General features: G+C 33.3%; 1 protein-coding gene across 5 annotated transcripts in view; it reads left to right on the forward strand.

Annotated features, from left to right (window-relative positions):
- The first annotated feature begins 509 nt into the window (after positions 1 to 509).
- PDZ-GEF (PDZ domain-containing guanine nucleotide exchange factor) overlaps positions 510 to 19,199 on the forward strand; it is a 294,638-nt gene continuing 275,948 nt past the window's right edge. For 3 of the 5 annotated variants that reach the window (XM_074172118.1, XM_074172115.1, XM_074172119.1), the window contains exon 1: positions 510 to 663. The gene's annotated coding sequence lies outside the window, so the exon portion shown is untranslated. The remainder of the gene's footprint in view (positions 664 to 19,199) is intronic. The other 2 variants (XM_074172116.1, XM_074172117.1) reach the window with 1 other exon arrangement.

Consider the following 19,199-nt stretch of genomic DNA (forward strand, 5'->3'; position numbering starts at 1 on the left):
ACCTATCTCAAATTCCAAAATAATTGCCTAATTTTGACAAGATGACTGGACCACTAGACACTTTTAGGTTTCAAATCTGGCAATGGAGATCCGAACGGAGAACAAGTAATAAGATACATTTGCCACCTACTTTCAAACAAGCAGATAAAGATGTCGTTTGCTTTATAATGAGGCATTCACCCAGAACCGGGTCATTCACTATATCTACTTTTTTATTTGACGGGTTTGTTAATTACGTCGTCAATCTGCTGCTTTCTGTGCGGGATGATTCGTCGCACCTTGCGCCCTCGTGCGCCCACAGCACCCTTGCGGAGGGTTGACTGTCAGTTGTCGTGCGAGGATGCAGTCGTGGTTAAAAACGGCCAGATGCTAATACAAACAAAGCCAAAAAGAAGTGAAAAACAAAAGTGCACCGCACGGTGTTCTCTCGCGGCCTTTATCCAATAAGAAGAGCGCATTTTTCCGTTCAGCCGAGTCATAACTTGTTTCTACCGTTGGCGGACTTGGCATCGGGCTTCAGTTTACCTTGAACGCTGTTAGTGAACGCGGTGTAGCGCTTTATCTAGTTTCCGACGCGGCTTTTGTTTCTTTTTCCGTTTTCTTGGTGCATGAGTGAATTTTTGTGACTTTAGTGGATTTACCCCGATATTCTTGAGGATTAAGGTAGGCTTTATGTCATGATTCGAGTTTTCATTTTGTTTGTTGCCGTAGTGATAGAATTTCGCTACTGTCAGCACTTTACAACAAACGCTGAAACACCGTTTCTTGTAATGAGAGTATGTGCAGCAAATTGTTAATTGTCAAGAACATGCGAATGTTTTTTAAGACTTCTGTACCGATTCAAAATTAAAATTATTAAACGATATAGGAAAGATGGAAAGAGTGACAGGTGTTATGATAAATAAGGTATACCTATCTTTATAAATGAATTCTATTGTAATCGCAATTGTAAGTTTTTGAAAACATAGTTTTTAAAAAGAATTACTTTCACTACACTATCTGGGTAATGATAATATTCGTACAATATCGATTATCATTAATTGACTTTGGAGATTTGCCTTTTAATGCTGAAAATTTCTTAATCATATATTTGTTCTCTTCAAAATATCATTATTTTGAATTGTTGGTAGAATTGAATAGTAAATACCTAGCATTTCATAACTGGAGTAAGAGATATTAGACATGTGATACTTGGCAGGTCTTCCAAAAATGTTACATTTTTCTATCTAATTTGAACTAGGAAATTAGTTATTCTTGTGATGATAATTACCGAGATAATTATCTACATTCAACACTGTTATAATTTGTTGTTTTTGATTTGTTCAATGAAAAATACAAAAGTTATCTTGAAATCTCCTCCAGTAGGTACATCACATTACGCTTTACAGTATGTGCTGAAAATAAAATACCTCCAGCTAATTAAATTGATTATTAGGTGATATCTTAGTAAATCATCAGTTCTGAACACTGTTGAAAACACTATCAATGGTAAATTATTAATCTTGACGAATGAAACTGATACAAGAAAATATATATTTGTTATCAACCATAATATCATGACGAAATTCTTCGTGAAGAGACAATAAAAATCGGTTTATCGGTCTATGGTACTCTGAAGATGTGAATTTGCTTACAAAAAATCAAGTCGTGGTGCGATGCAAACTTTCTGTGTTTAAATTTCAATAAAAAACATTTCTAACATTTAAATGTCTTCTTCCGGATATAGAATTAGGTGGCGACTCTATAGCATTTGAGAACAATATAAAATTCTTGGGACTTAACATCAAATTACCCATTTGAAATTCACAAATCATATCAACATGCTAAACAAAAAATTACCATACGGCTGTTTTGTCCCCAGGTCTACAGCTGAAGAGTTAGGTTATGCTGCGGCAAAAAATGTCTATTTTGCTCTCATTGAGTCAAACTTCAAGTTCTGGGGTTCGTGTAGTAGGTAATGAACTCTTTGAGAGTGTATTTTTGCTGCAAAAGCGAGCGGTGCGGTATTTGTGCCAAGTAAACAGGTTGACTTCCTGCAAACCTCTTTTCGTGAAATACGGAATACTGACACTAACCTCAATCTACGTTTTAGAAGCTACATGTCTCATTTACAAGAATAAATCTTTATATGAAAATAACAATCGCACTGCACGAAATGCAATGAATTTATCATTAATCATCCCTAAATCTACACTGATCAAAGATTCAATAATTCACGTCGGTGTCAAAATGTATAATAAACTTCCTGAAGTTATAAAGGACATGGTTTTTCTTGAAACTTTTAGGAAAAAGTTACATGAAAAACTGGCATCTAAAGGCCTATTAAAATCCGACAGAACATTTTTATGACGAAACGATATGATGTGTATTATATGTGTGCATTTACCTAGATGTGATTTTATTTACATGTATTATTTTCATGTAATTATGTAATTGTATATTTATCTGGATGTATTTATTTACATGTTCTCTTTTTACCAATGTTTGTCAATAAGGTCCTGTATCTTGGATATTTCAATAGAATAGAAATGAAAGCCAGGAATCCATAAGAATAAAAAAAATTAAACGAAATTTCATATCTAAACTCTCATTTACGACTTCGTGAAACATATCCAATTCATCGAATTGATTTCAATTTCCATTAGGAAAGTTTGATGTACAAACTGAGGAAGAAAAAGCGACGTATGGTAATTCAGTGTTGGTAAAAGAAAGTAGTAATTTCAGATGCTCTTTTCATTTCGTTTTGGGACTGATAGAACCATTTGTATCAATGATAATGATTGGAAAAAATTTACATTTTTTTTTAAATTCTAGACACCGTAGCTTCATGGATAGTAATAAATAGTACACACTGGCCTACAATTCTTATTTACGAGGTTTGTTCAAAAAATACGGTGAATTTTCATTTTTCTCAAAAAATATTTATATACTCATTGATTTTTATTCTCTCCCCATTAAAGTAGTCCAGTATTGGAGAAAACGTTTTTTCCAATACTCGAAGCATATCTAATATGCACTCTTCGATGGTACTTTGAGCTCTTAGTTTTTGTCTCCTCAATCGTGGCAAAATGTCGCCCTTTCATGGGTGTCTTTAATCTTGGGGACTGGAAAAAGTCGCAGGGGGGCAAATCTGTTGAATACGGTGGCTGAGTCATGTTTTCTTTTCTGACTGATTTGGCCGTTACTCGGCCAATTTCATAAACTACACCTTACGATTTGATCTTCACAAATTTTAATTTTCAAAAATATATCACATGTTTCGGTATCACGGTAGCTTTTTCGTGTTTCCAAGCACTGGATTCCATTTTGTACACAAAATTTGAAGCAAATTATTTGATCGTCGCTGAACAGCAAGTTACCCCTCTTGATTGATAAATAGTAACAGGTAGAATTTGTTGAACAAATTACAATCTCAGTTCTTGAACAGCAGGTACATTTCGTGATAACAGGTAGAGTTTGTAAAAACAATTACAATCTAAGTTCTAAGACAGTGGGTAAATTTTGAATGAGAATATAATTATTGGCATTATGAAAAAGGTTCAACAATGGGGAGTGATTAACCTCTTGTTGGTCGTTGAAACATTTTTGAATGGACTTATTGATTTTTTTAAATTTTCTTTTCTTGAAGTAACCCATACATTGGTGACGAAGTAGAAAACAAAAGTCATTTTTTGGTGAAAGCGGTATGGAAAAGCATTCGGCAGTTTTTAAATTTATTGCGTTTAGATAGACTGACTAACGCTGCGGGGAAACTTTGTTCTATAATATTATGTAGAGTGGTTTTTTTACCATTTTCTCGATGTTTTTATAACTTGAGTGGTTTAACTTTGATATTCCTGTGGCTTGATGTAAGCTCTACATAAGTTATGAGTCTAGCTTTCATTTGTTCATTGTCATAGTAATAATAAATGCTCCTCTCGGCATTTTTCAACGATAGCTTGACAGTTTTTTGTCGCAAATTGTTAGTTGTCAAGATTATCTGAATGTTTTTTGTAGATGTCGCGTTGGTATAGTCGAAGTGAACGATATTGTGTACTCTCAAAGTTGAGGGAACTCTCTAAGGCCAAAAAAAACAACACATAGAAAAACCGAGTTTATGATTGGCTGAAGAGTCATGAAATTAAATTTGAAGTCATGTTACGGTGACGAATAGAAATCGGGGAATGCCGGGATGGTTATCGCCGTCGTGTTCAGTTCAGGAATTGATCGCGATTTCAGTGTTGAAATTATTATTTTAATTTTAATGTGGCGTGCTTGGACAAGTAATAATAGTAATAACGACTTTTTCCAGTGTAGTGATTCCAATACGATTGTAAACAATGCGAAAAAGAGATACCAGTGAACAAGATTCGGATGCATTTGAATATTGAAACACAGACAACATGTTTCAATGTATCTACATCTCAAGTTTGCTTTCGAGGGAAACAAACTATTCCAACATCAGATTTGACCGAAATTTCTATCTCAGCTGTACGTAAAATAGTCAAAAACAAACTTTATGAACGCAAAACGCGATGTGATATGGGATTACAAAAACCTTTAGATGCTCATCTAATAAAATCACTGAAAAAAACAATATACGACTGTTACAAAAGCAATGAGATTCCTACAACTGAAATCATAAGGAAGAAATTGAATACTTTCGGCCATAACGTGAGCTGCTGTGACAAAACTTTTCAGGACTGGATAAAAAAACTAGGATTTGGATTTAAAATAATAAACAAACGTTTCTCAAGCAATTATGGAAAGCAGAAGAATAGTGGAATTGCGTGACAAATACTTAGAACAAATAACTAAATGTAGGCAAGAACAACGGCAAATTTTCTATTTGGACGAAATTTGGTATGACACTCACGACACAGTTACGAAAAGATGGACTGATGGTGGTTCGATAATGTGTACGCCTAACATTTTTGCAAACGAAGGATCGCGACTAATCATTGTACATTGCGGAGGGAGTAAAGGATGGGTCCGAATTCTTTGAAATTATGTGGAAAAAAACTTGGGGACTGACTAATATTTTCGAAGAATGGTTTGAAAACACATTGATCCCAAATTTGGATGCCAATAGTGTAATAGTTCTTGACAAGGCTTCCTATCATTTATAGCTCTTCAAAGTACCGAATAAAAATTCGAAGAAAGATGAAATACAAAGTTTTTTAATGGGTAACAATTTGTATTTTGAAGATAACTATACCAAAAACCAACTACTTGAAGTTTTACAGACAAAAACATTTGAAAAAGTATATGCTCTTGAGAGTATTGCTGAAAAGTATGGACACACCATACTGAGACTTCCCCCCTATTTTTTAATCCCATCGAGTTGATTTGGGAAAAATTGAAACAAAGCATCACGCGTAAAAATAATTTTCCAAAATTTGATAAGAAGGTAATAGAGCTAATTAAAAAAGAAGTATGTAATATTACCGAAGAAGACTGGCAGAAAAGGATTTAAAAAGTAATTTTAGTTGGAAAAGACTATATGGAGATTGGACACTTCCATATCAATGGTGGAAATAGATTCATCATTGATTTAAATGACGAGAAATATAGTGAAACAGAGGATATGGAAGAGGAATTATCAGAAGTTTTCGATGAAAGTGAAGTGTTTTTGAAGCGATCGATTGTATATTTGAATCCCTGTTATTTGAATTTCCACTTTCCTACTCACCTATATAAACGAAATAGTTATTATTTATATTATTATATATATTTTTATTATATATTAAATAGTTATTATGATTCTTATGTAATCAGAAATGATTATTAAAAAACGAAATTAGTTAGCTCCCTAACCATATTATTAAAGTGGAGATGTTTTACTTGAACTATACAACTTCTATATCATGATTAACAAACTATATAGGTAGAATAGTGGCAGGTGTTTTGATAAATGAGGTCAACCTAGATAGGTTCTTACGTATTGTAAACACAAACGCTTATTCCGATCGCAATAGTAAATATTCTTGAATATCTACCTAATATTTCAAAGTGGAATTGATTTTACCAGACTTTTTTTTGGTAAGAGTAATACTCATAAAAAGTTGATTATCCTCTATTTAGTCACTAAGTTATAATACTATACGAGGACATAAATTCACACTGTTTTCATTTCATACAAATCGACTTTGGAAATGTTATTCTACCTTCGAAAACTGATTTTGTATTCATATATTTCATTTTCAACTGATTACTACTATAGAAGGTCAGATAAATAAAATTGAATAATAAACATCCACCTACTTCAATACAGGGTGTTTCTTGATTACGCGAAAAATGTAACGGTGTGTTCAGGAACTAATTTCATGTGGAGGTGTTGAACTTTTCTAAAAAATTATTATTTTATATTAATATTGTGATTACTCTCATCCAATTTTCAATATGGCAATATTATTTTTTGGGATGGGAGGTTCACTTAGCCTTGATCGAAGCCTTAATTAGGATTCAGTTCAGCCAACGTTATTGACCATAGAATTTTTGCCACTGACGCTTTTGTAGCTTCACTTTGCCCTGCAGAATAAATTTAAATCATTTTATTGCATGTTCAGCAATCACACATTAATACATTTTTTATTGATATGTAAATTAGCCACTAAGTAGACAATTTTAAAATCAGGTGAATCTACAAAAACTGTTGTAGATTCACCCATAATCATATAAAAACGTGTTTTGTTTAAAATTTCAACAACCGTTGTCTAAGAAACAATACATTACCGGAACAATATTTATAAAAAATTATCTCCTGAAAAATCTTCTAAATTTATTCATCGCAATTAGGAAATTCCAGTAAGAGAGAACGAACACCTGATACTTTAAATATAAAACAACCTTGGCCGGGCTTCCAAAAGTTTTACATTTATTCAGTCGAATTCAAACTAATTAGTCATTCTTTCAATAATAACTACCTAAGTTCACTGTGATAATTTCATTGTTTTTGGTTTGTTTCACGAACAATCTGAAAGCTGACTTGACTCCTCCGGTATACTTTGTTGTACTTTCATTTTACAGTATGTGCTGAAAAATATGATAATCTTCTGAATAATCAAAGTGATTTAATCAAAGTTTCAGCCAAATCAAATGAACACTATTTCAATGGTTTTTTCCCAACAAACTTTTTTAATGAGGAACCGATGGGAAAAGTTCAGCATTGAATGTTGAATAAATCCTAACACAATGGTGAAAATCGCACCCAAATCGGTTGAACCGTTTTTGGGGTTAGCATGCAAAAACTCACAAACAGGTCAACAGCAATTTGGCTAAACACTTCTATTACTCGTATATAGGTTGAAGCTACATCCGTCAAATTGGTTGTTGCTGTCTGTGAGAGTGTGCAGTCGATTCCGCGTCGCTCATAGGAACTCGGCCATTCGCAGACCACAACTTGGCGGATTTAGCGTCGTGACGGGCCTGCACCCATACAAAATTCAACTGACCCCGGACCTGTAAATAAACGATCATAGACAACGACGTGTATTCGCTGAATGGACTCGGGAGCAGAGATCGTTTTTGTGGGGTTCTCTCAAGTCGCAGGTGTATGCGAATAAGCCACACAAACCACAGCGGTCTTCGAAGCCAACATAACCCTTGCCATCGGTAAAATTCAGTCTGATTTATGCGCCAAGAGTCGTGAAAAGTGGACGTTTCGGATGCGCTCCATCCAGAGAAGCCGTGGCGGACATTTGAACGATGTTATATTCCTCATATGATGTCATCAAAAGGTCTCTTTCAAACGGATGAAAATGATCGATAATATCTCACACACACTTTTTTATTAAAATTTGAAGATGGGAAGCGCTTAATGAAATACCTTATATATTGTAACGAATCTAAAGCCGCCCCTGACCGATATGACATCACCGCAAAAGGAATGCAATCGGCAACCCCTGGTTAAACTCAGTAGTTCAGTACCGAAACGACTGCAGAATTCTAGAACGATCGTTACCAATATATAAGGCCGGCTTCTTGACCCAAGAGGGCAGTTGAGTTCAGAAATTGAATCGAGCGGTTAAACAAGGAATTCAAATAGTGAAAATAAATTAGGCGTTAGTTGCTATGTGTTGTAAATAAATTAGTTTGTGATAGTGATTGTTGGAAATAAATTTGTTTAATACAGTAAATTCTTTAATTTGTTACAATATGTATTAATTTAATTGCATTAGGAGATGAACCGCCTGAAAAGGTTTTGAAAGCAACTCATTTTCACCTGCAAAAGGTTGATGAAACAATTCATTATTCATCGTATTTCTCACCAGTAGAATTGAGGCCGACATTTTGATCCAAATGTTCAACATATTCACATCCATCTCGACATTTATATATTTCATTTAAAGCAATATAAAATTGAAAAACTCATCGTAGGAAACCAGCTCTCAGTTGTCCTCGTTTCATTTCCTTTTTTGTTGGTATTATTTAGAAGATTCATGCTGTACCTACTTCTCATTCGGCTCCCGTTAAAAAAAAACCCGTTGAGCAGCTTCAGCTACTACAGCACCATTATTTTTAAAACAAGTGTCTGCGTCAGTTGTAAAATAACGTAATGGTTCATTACCCGGTTCATTAGCTGAAATTTTGTAATCATTCATTTGAATTATGCATAGATGAATGTACGTAAAATAGGTAACTATTTTATAGGTGCATTTTTTGTGGATTTTACGAAACCTACATACAAATATAATGTGAATACATCTACATCTGCAAGACATATGTTACGGTTTTGTCTCAAATACCCAATAACGATTGATAACTATATTTTGATCGATGATGCAATGACATTTCTTCATAGGTGGAATCTATTTTTGGATAATTTAAATATTGGTTGTCTTTGTTTACAGTATAAAAGGATATCCTTTGCTTGGAAATGTTTTTTGTAGTTATTTCTGTTGAATCATTCAGTGTTCGAACTTTCATTGTTCAAAAATGAATGACTGAATATTAAAAATTGTTCCAGAAAAAACAATTCACCGGAATAAATGGACTGATATTTTTCTCAGTTTGGTAATCAACATTTTTCTTATAAAAACTTTATTCAACAATGTATTCGTTCTCTGGTGACTTTTCTACATTTTGAGGTTATATATTAGTGACATTTCGGAAAAATAGCAGCTCAGTCAATTATAAGTCAAATAAAAAATAATCAGAAGATAATGAAAGAAGATTCTTTCGTGTATACAGTGCGGTTCATATGTATGGAATAAATTCATTTTTAGCGTTATTATGTACTATGTGTAAATTGACAATTTACAGTATGAAAATATTATTCCCCTCCAGCACCCCTTCTGAATTATAAGCACCCCCTCGAAAATTTTAAATAGCAAAGGGGGTCGTGTGGCACCTTGTTGGAAAGGGATTTTAGTCCTCTGTTCAGCAATATAAAGTTTTTTGAGTTCAATCATAACTGAGAAAATTAATTTTTACAATTAAATTAAATGTTCAAAATGACCACCATTATTCACTTATTGACAATAACCTGATCTATTAAACAGACCATCCCTGTAACACGCTCCTTACTAACCTTGAATCCTGGAAAAAATCTTTGAAGATACTAAAATATTAGACAAAAAGACAAATAAACAATTGATGTGAATCTAGTAGGCTGCTGTCATTTAGGTATTTAAAGTTACTAAAAGACGTCAGTATAATATTTGTGGGCGTATTAAATTTAATTATGGCTCATTTGTCCGAGATTCAAAGAATATACATTTTAATTATGATTGGTTGTGGTAATAAAACAAGAACTCAAAAAGTAGGTTTGTGAAATTTTCAATAATAAATACCCTGGTCAACACGTGTCGCAGTCTACTGTTAGCAAAATTGAAAAAAAGTTTCGTGAAACTGGACATGTGAAAAATATTGGAAAACCAGGGAGAAATGTTCAATTTACTGATGAAAAAAGTTAGATGTACTTCTAGAGATTGAGGAAAATCCTCATAAGACAACTCGAGAACTTGCCGCCGACAATGACGTAAGTAAATCATCTATTTTGAGAGTTTTGCATAAAGAAAAATACCACCCTTACAAAGTTCAGTTGGTTCAGGAGTTAAATGAAGTTGATCCTGATAGAAGGCAAGAATTTTGTGAATTGATGATGGACAGAATGAACGCAGATTTGCAGTTCATAAACAAAATAGTGTTTTCTGATGAAGCGACGTTTCATTTAAACGGAACAGTTAACAGACAGAACTGTAGATATTGGAGCAGAGAAAATCCTCACTGGATGTGTGCGACTCACACTCAATATCCTAAAAAAGTTAAAGATTGGGTGGGTATCATTAACAATAAACTTATTGGCCCTTATTTTTTTGAGGGCACTGTTAATGGTGAGGTTTATCTAGATTTTTTGATTAACTTTTTAGTGCCTACATTACAAATACATTTTCCTGATGTTAATCATCCAAATGAGATAGATCGAACTATTTACTACCAACAAGACGGAGCTCCACCGCATTTTGCACGTACATTTAGAAATTATTTAAACGAGGTTTTTCCCAATTGGTGGATTGAAAGACGTGGAACGATCGAATGGCCGGCTAGATCTCCCGATTTGACTCCTATCGATCACTTCTTATGGGGTTATTTAAAATCTAGAGTATATTTTAATAGACCAAACAATATTGCTGATTTAAAAGTTAGGATAACGGAAGAAATCAACAAAATAACCCCCGAGGTCATACAAAATGTTGTACGAGAATTCCAAAATCGCCTCGGTTATTGTCAAGAGGTTAATGGAGGTCATTTTGAACATTTAATTTAATTGTAAAGTACATTGAAAAATACATTCTAAATATTATGTGGCATTATTATTTTCATTCTACGTAAAGTTTTGTGATACCTAGAGACATTATCAAAATTTAATTCCTAAAAATCAATTTTCTCAGTTATGATTGCACCAAACTTGAAAATCTTTATATTGCTGAACAGAGGACTAAAATCCCTTTCCAACAAGGTGCCACACGACCCCCTTTGCTATTTAAAATTTTCGAGGGGGTGCTTATAATTCAAAAGGGGTGCTGGAGGGGGATAATATTTTCATACTGTAAATTGTCAATTTAAGAATAAAAATCGACCTGTTTCAGGTTTTTTTCACATGGTACATAATAACGCTAAAAATGAATTTATTCCATACATATGGACCGCACTGTATATTTGCTGTCTACTATATGAATCCGCATCAAAAGAATTATCGTGTAAATGAAGACGAACAGGATTAGCGGAAGAAATAAAATTATACAATGAAACTATCTAAATAAACTCAATTAAGGTTTTGCACGAGGTGAATGCGTTTTGTTTGTATTCCTACATTTCGAAGGTCAATGAGGCACTTCCGTACTATCTACAATAAATACATGTTTCTAGTCAGTTCGGTTTCATACCACGTGTAAATTTCGAGGCCAAAATTTGAACGAGTTGAAAGTAATTTGGCAGTTTATGACTAAAAAATTCGACGGGTGTGAAGTTATCCACATCCACAAAGTACACTGAGAAAAAAATATCGCATTATTATTTTTTCATTTATCGACTCTGCACACCTACCATTTTTCTATATGATACGCTTATTGACTGAATTAATAAAAAAACAGAGCCGCCCTAGTTTATTAAACTGTCTGAAGGGGTGAAAATAGGGTGGAAATATTTAAAAAAATCGTAACATGAAAAATCGACTTTGTACACCTACAAAATTGTGATATGTTATTTCTGATGATCAATTCGACTGAAAAAACTTCACGTTATAGTTTTCCAGGCCGTCTGCGGGGGTGAAAATGGGGTGGAAATTTGAAAAAATCATATATTCTAAACTTGAGTTTGTACACCTACAAGATTAGGAGATGTTATTCCTGATACCCGATTTGACGAGAAAAACTTCCGTTATAGTTTTCCAGGCCGTCTGAGGGGGTGAAAATAGGGTGGAAAGTTGAAAAAATCGTATCTTCGAAAATTGAATGTGTACACCTGAAAGTTTGAGATATGTTATCCATGTCGATCTATTCGACAGAAAAAAACATCACGTCATAGTTTTCCAGGCCGTTTGAGGGGGTGAAAATATCAAAAAATGTCTCAACATGAAAAATCGACTTCATTCACCTACAAAATTGAGATATGTTATTCCTGATGATCAATTCGACTGCCTCAGACGGCCTGGAAAACTATAACGTAAAGTTTTTCTCGTCAAATCGGGTGTCAGGAATAACATATCTCAATCTTGTAGGTGTACAAATTCAATTTTCAAATATATGATTTTTTCAAATTTCCACCCCATTTTCACCCCCTCAGACGGCCTGGAAAATTATAACGTGAAGTTTTTTCAGTCGAATAGATCATCAGGAATAACATATCTCAATTTTGTAGGTGTACAAAGTCGATTTTTCATGTTACGATTTTTTAAAATATTTCCACCCTATTTTCACATGAGGCATATGTCCTCTTTTATAAACAGGAGGGAACGAAGCAGCACCTTTGATGTGATTTTTTTTTCTTCTTTCCTTTTTTTTATAATCATAGTTCTTTGAATTGATTTGTATACGAAACTGTAATTTTATTTGAATGTTATCCTTTTTTAAAAAAAATTCAGTATTCTAATCACAAAAAAAATTCACCCCTTCAGACAGTTTAATGAACTAGGACGGCTCTGTTTTTTACTAATTCATTCAATAAGCGTATCATATTGAAAAATGGTAGGTGTGCAGAGTCGATAAATGAAAAAATAATAATGCGATATCTTTTTCTCAGTGTACTTTATGGATGTGGATAACTTCACACCCGTAAAATTCGCACTCATTTTGCTGCAATATTCAATCGTGTTATTCGTTCTTTTCTAGACCTCTGAATAATGCCATTGTTTTCACAAAGCATGAAATTGTTCGTAAATAGTAAATGGTTATACGTGCGAGGCGTCAATTTGTATAGAAAGAAAAAAGTGAAAGTGAAAATTGCATTATTTGTGGTCTGGATGTAACACATACACGCAGAACGTTAAAATGGACTATTGTTGGTGTCTGAAGTAATAGTAGATATTAGGTTGTTTCAAAAGTTTTGTCCGTTTTTATGAGTCTACTTTAAACTGTTATATCTCAGTGAATACTTACTCAATTTAATCGAGATGAGCGCACTTTTGCCTACGTAACAGAAGTCGATAAATTCCGTCACCATAAAAATTGAGTGCTCGGGTTTCGATGAAGTCGACGAAGACCGTTAAAAACCGAGAAATAATTTTTAAGCTTGTGGAAAGGTGAAAGTATTCCAAAAAGGTCAATAAAAACTCATAAATTCCTTTACAAAAAATTATTTTCGTTCAATAATATAACCTTATTCACCTCATCATCTAATTCAAATAACAGTAACTCAAGCATATTCGTCGTCTTTTGGTGCTAAGTGCATTCACTTGCTGTTCAGTCTTGACTTTCGGAACATCAATTCTTGAAGACGTCAGCTGTTGAGCCTTATGCAAGACACCTGCTACGCTATGAGCGGTTATAACAACACACTTATTAACTGCTTCATTGTATTTCAGGTAAAACTTGTAGGTTGTTCATTGTATTTAAAAAAGGTGACAGAAAATATGGACAACTCTCGCCCCATAGCAATTGTTCCCATATTCGGTAAACTTTTTGAAATTATACTTAAAAACAGGCTCTATATGGACTTTCAATGAAGAAATTTATTCAACCCCAATCAATTTGGATTTAGGAAGTCAACTTCCACAATAAATGCATTGAAGAAAGTTGTCGAGAAGATTGTGGAAGGCTTTGAAAATAGGAAACATACTGCAGTCGTTTTATGTGACCTGACCAAGGCATTTGATTGTGTGTCTCACTCTTTATTGATCAGTAAACATGAGTACTATGGTGTAAGAGGTGTGCCACTAGCTCTTTTTTCGTCCTACCTAGAGAACCGAAAACAGTACATAGAACTGGATGCTGAAAATGTGTCCAATCTCGAAATTGTCAAATATGGAGGTCCCCAGGGCTCAGTTCTGAGGCCCCTCTTATTCATAATATATATATATCAATGACCTCTTTTCCTATATGTTACCAAATGAATGCATATTCTATAAACGTTGACTGTTATAATATCTTGCCTCCTCAAGTTAAAGCTTTCGATTATAATACTTTCAAAAAATACCCAAAAAATCATCTTATCTCAAACACATTCTATTCTATGGATGAATATATGGCTGCCCAACTCTAGATATAATGACAATGATCTAGTGCTTGTATTAGCTTTTCTAATGATATTAACTTTGATGTATGTCTATATTTATATAGACGTTTTATGATGTATTTTATCCTGTTCGCTTTGCATAGCCGTGACTTGTCTTATTTGTACAATGTGTCTGTTTGAGTTAATTGTACACCTAAAAGATAAATAAATTAATATACAATATTATATTTATTTATATAAATTCTATTGAATTTGGCGAATGTGGACTGGAAACACATTGATTTCTTCTATTTTATTCGTTAGGTATCGTTCAAGAATATTACCGTTGGGATATGCCATATCGATTCATAATTTTATACTTTTTCTAAATCTTTGCATAAATGATAATCTCAAATGTATAAACTCCATCTAAACACTACTTTTTAGTATGTCCATCCAAGGTATTCATTTATCGTTGAATTTTTACACAATCAATTATTTGACAAGCCTGATGTATACTTTTGACGAGAGCTCTAGACAGTTCCAAGAGGGCTTTGTCCTGGAAATATCCAGAGAAGTGGGACAAACAGTGGATATCTTTTTCAGATGTTCTCAACTTTTCACGATTCTGCATCATTTTTACACTCTTTATATTAGCTTCACCTGTATCTATGTATGTATGTATGTTTGTTTGTATGTATGTTTGTAACTTTCAAGCTCGGGATCTGTATTGGCAGAATGATCGGCATTATTGCTTGATCTATTCGCGGGCAGATGGCGCTGTACGTAACTTTCTTGATAGGTTGTTCAAAAGAAAATCAAAATAAATAAATATAATCTAAAAAAACTAAAAAACACGCTTTTAAAAAATATCCAACTAAAAAATTTAAAATAAATATAGAATAAAAAAACTAAAGAACACGCTTTTAAAGAACATCGAACTAAAAAGTTAAAAATAATAAAAAAGAAATAAGCTTGGGCGCTTTTTGCCATATTTTTTGTATATCTAGTGCCCACGCTTTTTTCACAATAATACTACTATTTTTCGATCGTTATTGTTTTAAGCACGCTTTTATTATCTCCACTTGTATGTTTGTTTGTAACTGACTTCTTTGGACTCGATTTTGACTAACTTTAAACGGACCGATGTCCGTTATGTCCGGATATATGCAATATTGAAAGTGACTTTAAAAAAATAAATTTGGCGTAGAAACTTTTAGAAATGCCACATTCTGATCCAGAATTGTTCCAGAAATCCAAAAATCTTACGAGGCATATAAGGCACACCTTACTTGAATGTTGAACATTCCATTTGATTACCTAACTTAACATTAATCAAAGATTTCATTTTTTATAATGGTGGAAAATTATTCAGTCACTTACCAGTAGATATAAGGTTCCAAATCTGACCAACGTACAATTCAAGAAAGCAGTTAGAAATTTGCTAGCTGATAGACCCTATAATAGCTTGCAAGAGTATTTTAATGAATCATTTTAAAACGTGAATTCCATTTTATATTTATTTTTAATGTATTTGTACCTGTTTTATTCAAAGATTTATTAATTAATCTTATTAATATTATTTTATCTATACACCATTAGTTATGCTTATATTTATACCTACAAATCTTTGTAGATGGGATACAAAATATCCTGGCAATAAATATTTTGATTTAATTTTGATTTTGATGATAAAAACTACGTCCTACGTCATTTGTTGAAAAAAAACTAAAACTAAGATCCATTTTTTCGTAAGTTTATAATAATAAAAAATATTGGATATTTTAAAAAGTTTTCCATTGGACCGAGAAAAAATAATTTTCATAAATATAATCAATGGAATCTTTTCCCAGATATATTTTTATTAACATAAAGAAATGGAAAACATATATCTTCTCTACGTCAATTTTCCTCCGACCACTTAGCTGGTTTTCGAGGCATGCTGATTGTATACTGTATACTATTGTATACTGATTGTATACTATTGTATACAGAGGTTCCAATTTTCCATGACACGGTATTCCTGATAATAGAATTATTAGGTTAATTGGGCTTCTTCGTTTCTCACTAATCGAAATCAATGCGTGTCTCATAAATTTGATTATGGAGATACTATCTGTTCTTCCACATCCGAAATGAAAACGGTTCAGGCTGGAGTGCCACAGGGATCCATCCTGGGACCGATTCTCTTCATACTGTATATAAACAATATAGATAGAGAAATTTCATATCCTCTATTTTATGTCTATGCAGATGATATATCGTTACTTATATCTGATAAACGAACAGATGTCTTAATTAATAAATATGAAAATGTTGTGACTCTGACTTCCAAATATCTCAAAAATCAAGATCTAGTTTTAAATACCAAAAAACTCAAGTAATTCGTTTTCATAATTACCAAAACAAACTCGAAACATTTGATCTGAATATCAATAACACAAACCTGCAAAGTACTCACACTGCAAAATTTCTAGGTATACATATCGATGGAAATTTAAATTGGAATGCCCATTGTGATCAGCTAGTATCCAAGTTGAGCTCAGTAACTTATATGTTCAGAAATTTGAGGGTTGTTCTTAATAAAGACCAACTAATGAAGGTTTATTATGCTCAGGTCGAATCCAGGTTGCGTTACGGTGTTTGCTTGTGGGGCAACTCAACAATGAGCAAGAATGTTATTATTGCACAAAAAGCCATACTTCGATCTATATTTAATATTTCTCAGAGAGATTCCTGCAAAATAATTTTTAAAAGATATAAACTTTTAACTCTAGTGTGTATATATATTTTTGAGTTATGCGTCTATGTGTTTACGAACAAAACCGATTTCACCCTAAAAAGTGATATCCATAATTGTGATACACGTCAAAAGGGACTTATATACACTAATACCCCTAAATATAAAATTACTAAAAAGTCTCCTAAATCAATGGGACCTAAAATTTTCAATCAATTACCAAATATAATAAAAACCACCAAAAACTCAGAAATTCAGAAATAGACTGAAGTCGTTTTTGTTCGACCATTGTTTTTATACACTGAATGAATATTTTAATCTTTTTGCCTCATGATTACTCATATTTTATTTGAATATTTGTATTTGTTTCACCTCGTATTTATTTATTTACTTGTTTTATGTTGAAATGTGTATGTGCTTTGACAATTCCTATACGAAATGTAAATGTTCGTCATAATGAAGGAAATAAAGAAATCTAATCTAATTTAATAACAAGTCACGAAATCTGACTGAATATAAAATAAAATCATCGCAACATGCCCTATCGAAATTATCAGTAAGAGCCAGTATCAGTTTTTGTGGGCCATTGATATAAAGCAAAAACGACAAAGGGCCGAGAACTTAACCTTGTGGCACACCAAGTTTTTCTTTCTATCTAACGGAAGTAGCACTATTATCATCTCACCATTATGCTTATACCCGTACCAGTTTTTCAGGTAAGCCATTCTTCAGATGTATTTTTCATTTCATCAAGGAGAACAATCCATTGACTCTTCTTGTATAACGAAAGTCTGGTTTGGGTCGTCCTCTTTCAGTATTTATCTGTTACGTTACATGTTTTATACATATGTTATATGCTCGACATGTGCTAAAACTTTTTTTTTATTGAGTTGTAAATATGTAATTCGAACTCAAAATTGTATATTTCGGTCAGTTGCTTCTTAGTAACGTATGTATTCAAGTGTCGTTTATTAAACTAATTTATTAATATCAGTATGTCACCCATTTTCTTACCCAGAAACGTAACATTATAAATATTCTCTCGAGTTATGTAATATAGTAGTACACCTCTAATCTCTTCCACGCTTTGTTAGGTGATATACCTGTTCAGGTGAAGAGATAACAAGGAATTTTATCTCGAAGGAATGTCAATAATACAGTTTGATGGTGTTTATTGATTTTACCGACCTGAAAATGAATTATCAAAGCTGACTCAACGTTTACCCTCACCTGATAACATGATAAAATATTGATCCGTGTCGAAATGTTCCGTCCCAGTCTATACACTGGGAATACAAAAAAAAATGGCATAGTGGACTGTTGAAAAATACGGTGAATGTTCAAATTTTGCCGGCTACATAGATTCGATTAGCAATTTTTTTATGGATCCTGTTTAAACATCACAGAACAACACCAACTGCGGCAATGGAATTGGCCATGTTGCGATTGCGCACGGCTGGTGTAAACCTCGAACTAGGAATGGGTCAATTGAGGCTAAGCCTATGGCGAGAAGCGTTCATTGCGCAACCTCTGCTGCAGGCAGCCAGTGATGCAATTGAACCCAGGCTCGTATTTAATAAACCCTACAAAATACAAATAAAACAGAACAGAGTCAGATGCTACAAATGTCAACCTCTTTTCTTAAAACTGAAAATAATGCCGCTACCATGATCAAAAAACCACTGTCTCACATATTGAATAAGTGCCTTCAGCAAGGATATTTCCCAAGCATCTTCAAAAAGTCAGTGATCAAACCAATTTTCAAAACAGGTAATAGGGAGGATGTCATTAACTACAGACCAATCTCATTAATAACCGCAATTGCTAAAATACTGGAAAAAATCATAAAAATAAGACTTACCAAATATCTTAATGAAAAAAAAAATCATCTCCGCCAACCAATACGGGTTCAAAGAAGGAGTATCAACCCAAGATGCAATCCTCGCCCTTACAACAAAGATGTATAATGCCTTAGATACAGGAAAACCCTCTCTAGGTATGTGTATTTATAGACCTTTCAAAGGCATTCGATACGGTAAGTCATGACTTGCTTCTGAAAAGCTTGGAAAACATCGGCATAAGGGGAGTGGCCTTAAAATTATTCGAAAGTTATCTTTCCAATAGATTTCAATGTGTTGAATTGAAGATGGTGAAGAGCAATTTTCAAAGAATAGAATATGATGTACCCCAAGGAACTGTTTTGGGACCACTTCTGTTCAATATATATTTGAATGTTCTATTCAGAATAAACACAAGTGGTCAAATTATTACTTATGCGGATGATACTGCAATTTTCTACAGTCATGAAGACTGGCTATCACTTAAA

Source organism: Leptinotarsa decemlineata, unplaced genomic scaffold (genome assembly GCF_025532065.1).
Source record: "Leptinotarsa decemlineata unplaced genomic scaffold, Ldec_3_MD MMD2_tig00000035_RagTag_RagTag, whole genome shotgun sequence".
Taxonomy (NCBI): Eukaryota; Metazoa; Arthropoda; class Insecta; order Coleoptera; family Chrysomelidae; genus Leptinotarsa; species Leptinotarsa decemlineata.